Raw genomic sequence first — 6,000 nt, forward strand, 5'->3', positions numbered from 1 at the left:
GTTGATTTTTATTGATTTTTATTGATTTTTGTTGTTAAAATTTCTAGCAAGAGTTCTTATCTAATTGGTAAAAAAAAAAAAGATGGATCTTTATGGATGTGCATAGACTACTGAGGACTTAAAAAGATTACCATCAAAAATAGATATTATTTATTTCTTATTTCAGTAATTTTTGACTAATTCAATTAAGTATAGATGTATATAAAAATAGATCCACAAAGAGAATACAACTTGATCCACATAAAAAAAAAAAAAAAAAAAATGAATAGAAGACTACTTTTTAAACTAAATATGAACATTTTGAATATAATGTCATACCTTTGGACTTACAAATACATCACTTTCTTTTTAATATTTTATGAATGATTTAATTTGTGAATTTCTTAATAATTTTATTATTTGCTACTTAAACAACATTATAATCTATTTTTAAAATATAAAAGAATATAAACTTTATATTCATCATATGTTACAAAAACTTAAAGATGTAGGATTATATACCAAGATGGAAAAGTGTGTATTCTATACTACTCAAGTTGAATTTTTAAGATACATCATTTCCAACAAAGACCTTATGATGGATTTCAAGAAATTCTAGACTATCACAAATTGGAAGATTTCAAAAATAATAAAAGTTGTGCAATATTTTTTTGGAATTTTCTAATTACTACTAGATCTTCATTAAGAATCTTTTTTAAGTTGCAACTCTACTTACACCTTTGACTTGTAAAAACAAACTTGAGTGGAATAAAGAAGTCAAAGCATTATTTAATGTTTTGAAGAAAAAATTTATTTTTGCATCGATCTTATTTTGTATTGACTTTTTTAAGGCTTTTTGTATGGACACAAATACATTAGACTTTACTTTGGATATATTATTGTCATAAGTGAGTAAATAATAAACTCCATATAATAGCTTTGTATTCTAAAAATATTTCAACAACAAAAATCAACTACAAAATCCATAATAAAAAACTTCTTATAATTATAGATCCTTTTTAAGAATAGCATCACTATCTAAAAGATGCTTCTATTTTAGTCACCATTTATATGGATTACAAGAACCTCAAGTATTTCATATCAATATGCATGTTAAATTATTGCTAGACTTGATAGAAGATATCATTATCAAGATTTGATTTTAAAATTAGATATTGACTTGGAAAATAATAAGATTTATTAGACTTACTTTTTAGATGTTCTTACCTTGAACCAAAAGAAAGAAATGAAGCTTTTAATTAACAACAAATAGTCAACTTGAAGCTTGAGTAATTTCATCTTTGAGCAATAAAATCAATATTGACTGTTGATTCAACCTTTGTTAAGCAAATTCAATCAAATATGTTTTTCGATCTTCTTGTTTATAATATTAAGAATATTTCTTCTAAGTCTCATGATCTTCTAAGTTTTAATTCAACAACAACCTATTATATTTTGAAGATTGCCTATATATCCTAAAAAAGAAAACATATTTATATATTCTTCAAGCTTGTCACAACTTTTAGTCGCAAGATATTTTGGATACAACAAGACTTTGGAGCTAATATAGAGAGATTTTTCGTGGCAAAAAATGTGGAAGGTTGTGAAAGACCTTGTACAATTATATAACATTTGTTCAGGGTTAAGAATTCTTTGTCATTAATCTTATGGACTTCTTTAACTATTGCTTATATAAAAACAACCATAGATTTTTTTTTTTAATTTTTTTTTATTGGTTTTATTATAAATCTTCCAAGTTTAAATTCATATGATTCTATATTTGTGATAATAGATTCTTTTATCAAAGGGATATATTTTGTACCATGTATAAAAGCTATTTTAGGTGAAGAAACAACTAAATTTTTTTGTGATAATATCTATCATTCATATGAATTACCAAAAGATATTATATCAGATAAAAGAATATAATTTGTATTAAGATTTTGAAAGATCTTTTTTAAGATATTAAAAATAGATATAAAATTATTTTTGATCTTTCATCCTCAAATTAATAGATAAAAAAATGGATGAATCAAGTTTTAAAATAATATTTGTGATGTACTATCAACTATCGTCAAGATGATTGGACAACTCTTTTGTCATTAGTAGAGTTTGTATACAATAATTTGATATATTCTTCTACTCAAAAAACACCTTTCTTTGCCAATTATAATTAACATCCTCTATTCAATACCTTTGCCTTTTCAAAAGTTGATAGTCTTAAGATGAAAGATTTGGAAAATTATTTATTAATGCTACATATAATAATGAAGGTGTATTTAAAAGAAGTTTAAGAACAACAAAAGATCAATATAAATACCTATTGTAAGGAGTAACTATAATTTGATATTTTCATATTACATGAAGTTTGCTTGAAAATATATTGGACACATGGTTATAAAAAGAATGATTGAACTTACAACAAGATGACTTTAAAAATTCTAATAAAATCTTAAATAAATTTCAATTTAATTGTAACAATGCTAATAAAACTTTAATTAAATCCAAAAGAAGTATCAAGAACTTATAAAAGAAATATAAAGAAATCATAAATTAATCTCAATAAAATATATATAATAAAAAAAACTTAAAGAAATATCAAAAATAAAAATCATAATTGAATCTTAATCAAATCCTAATGTTCTAGTAAAAAAATCCTAATAAAATCCTAAATCAATTTAAATTAAATTTTAATAAAATCCTAAATCTTAAATAAATCGTAATCAAACTTTATAAAAACTCTAATCAAAGCTTGGAAAAATCTTAAATCCTAATCTTAGTCCAAATTCTAATCAAATTCTAATCAAATTCTAAATTTTAATTCCAAATAAAATTTTAATCAAATCTTAGATAAATAATAATAAAATTTTAATCAAATCTCAGATAAATCATAATCAAATCCTAAAAAAATCCTAAATCTTAATTTTAGACCAAATCCTAATGAAATCTTAAATTTTAAATAATTTCAAGAAAATCTTAAGTAAATTTCAAACAATTACTATAGCTATTTGAAACCTCAATAAATATTAATTGAACTATAGATCTTGACCGTAATTTTAACCAAAATTCAATTAATAAGAAATTAATAAGTATATAAAATTTAAAAATAATTAAACTTATAAATTACAAAAAAAGTTCTTAAAATCTCTCAATCCTTGGCTGCCATACTTCTTTGATTTGAATGTTGATCTTTCAATACCAATTTTTCCTTGCTCAATCATTTAATTACTGTAAAAATTGGATCCTGAATAGATATTTAAGTCTTAATTGTTTTTTCCAAATTTTGCTTCAATCCAACTAGCAAATATTGTTAAATTTTGGAATTACTTATTAATCCTAAATCTCAAATTTATGAGACTATAATCCACAAAAATCCTCATACACTTTAATCTAACCATTAGATTGACTTCAAATTTTACATATATATTGATAAATAGCACAACAAAAAACTATCTAATATGTACTTGTATTTATATTATGAAATGCTTATTTTAATCTTCAAATTTATAAACATGTTTATATTTTATAAATCTAAATCCATCAAGTACAGTATTAATTATGAAATTTCTTCAAAATCCCTCAAAATCTCATCAATCCAAATCACATGAAAATAACATTCAAAAATCTTTCTTCCAGACTGTTCTCAAAATCCACTCTTAGATTTGCAAAAGAATCCCAAAGTTACCATAGGTGCTCAATTTTATGCCTTGAGGTCTGATTTTGACCTTAATTGGCAACCAATCTTCTTTGGTTATCAATTCTTATCTTCTTAAGGCAATTTTTGCTAAAATTAATTCTTAATTTTTTCTTATATGTCCCTATATCTTTTATTTTTCTAATCTACGTTATTTTGTCTTATTTATAGCTCTATAAAAAAACTAGAACTTATTGTTATAAAAGAAATTCTAATACTATTATTAGATTTTACTACGTACTTATCTTTTATCTATATTTTTTTTTATTATATATTTTTAATTAAATTCTTCTATAATAAATGTCAATGACATAAATCTTAAAGAACTAAAAGATTATGACACTCTTATGTCACTTAAAAACATTAGATAATTACTCAACGATAATATAATATTAAACTAGAATGGTTATTGTCAAAGACAAGAATATTAAATAGTCTTGAAAACAATATTAAGGACTAGAAAGGCATTGACAAGAATAAAGAAGGCTTCACTCTTGCTTTTATATATACTCTTAATTAAGAGCTATGTGGAGATGTCCTATAGGACCTCCAAAATGTGTTGACTTTGCAAGACATATTTTAATTTACAAGACAAGTTTTTTATATAAGTGCCACATAATTAGCTTATTTTGTAAGCTATCAACATATAATTAACTTTTTGACTAAGTTTCTAATCTATCAATCAACATGCATATAAAATCAAAACAACATCTATGAAGCTTCTAATAAGCTTTTCCAAAAAATATTTTGAAATAAATTTATTTTTACTTACTTCAACTTAATTATATAAGTAAATATTAAAATAAGTATGTATATCCATTGCATTACCTTATTTTTTAGGAACAAGTTCTACAAGGAGTAGTCATCATCTTTTATGGATCTTATAATTTTTTATCTTAGTTTTGATGGATGTCATCAATAAAAAACCTCAACTTTCTTTGTTGCTTTTGTAAGATTCATTGGTGGCTTCTATATGCATTGTCATGTTATAACACAACTATATGGTGAAAGATAATATTATGCATCTTATTATAGAAGAACCAAGTTAAAAGATAAATTAAAAAAATATAGATAAAAGCTAAAAATGTAGTAAAACTTTTAATAGTAATGTTTTTTTTTTTTTTAAAAATGACTTCTACTTACTTTGTAGTATCATAAGTAAAGCAAAGTAAGGTAGATTAGAAGAAAAAAAAAGATATAGGCATATGTAAAAAGAAGTTAAGAGTTGGTTTTAGTAAAAATTACTTAGAAAAATTAGATATTGATACTCAAAGAGTGCTAGTTATAAATTTGGATTGAAAATAGATCTCGAGGCACAAAATCGAGTCTCAACAATGATTTGGAGGTTCTTTGGTTGATTGGAGAATGGAATTGGAAAACAAACTTTATAGAGTTTCTATAGACATTGATTTTTAGGGTTTTAGATGGATAATGACTTTTTAAGAGATTTTCAAAGTCAATAATGTTTTTAAGGAATCTAATTTTTAGAAAATAAAATAAAGTTGATATTTTGGGTAATTTCAAGAGTTTGATAATAGATCTATAATTGAAATATTTAGGTTTATTGGTGTAGTTGTACTTGATGTGTGTTTAGAATTTGAATTTGATTGAACGATTAGATTGAAAAGCATAAAGGTTTTTATGGGTTATGGTTTTAAAATTTAGGGTTTTGAGGACCAATGAGATTTTCTTAGATAACTATGAATCTGTAAATTAGATTGAGACAAATTTTTTCACACATGTAACGAGCTTAATTTCTAGAAGTATGTAAAGTTTGGAAGCAAAGTAATAATTCAATCAAGAGTAATTGGCTTTAGGAGATTGGCATCAAGGTCAAAAAAGAATGCCAACCAATACCGAAGCACATTTTTGAGATTGTCGTCTATTTGGAAATTCTGATCTTTTTTGATTTTTTTTTTCTTATTATTAATTTAATTAGTGAAAAATGTATAAAATTTGAATTGAAATCAATAGTTCAAATATTAATTATTGAATTTCAAAATCTATTATAAGGTTGTTAGAATTTTTTTTGAGATTTTAAAAATTGATTAGGATTTGATTAGGATTAGAATTTGGTTAGGATTTAGGTTTTGATTAGGATAAGAATTTGATTAGGATTAGGATTAGGATTTGGTTTGGTTTAGGATTTTTTTAGGATTCTTTAGGATTCTTTTAAGATTCTTTGAAGGTTCTTTTGATTTTTTAAAGATTTCTTTAGGATTTTCTTATATTTCTTTTTTAATTTATTTTAAAAATAATAAATAATAAATAATAAAATAAAATACTAATAATTGGACTTAATTGATGCTTTATTATGTATATTAAGC

The sequence above is a fragment of the Physcomitrium patens genome, chromosome 7 (genome assembly GCF_059467195.1).
Source record: "Physcomitrium patens ecotype Gransden chromosome 7, ASM5946719v1, whole genome shotgun sequence".
In the NCBI taxonomy this organism is placed as follows: Eukaryota; Viridiplantae; Streptophyta; class Bryopsida; order Funariales; family Funariaceae; genus Physcomitrium; species Physcomitrium patens.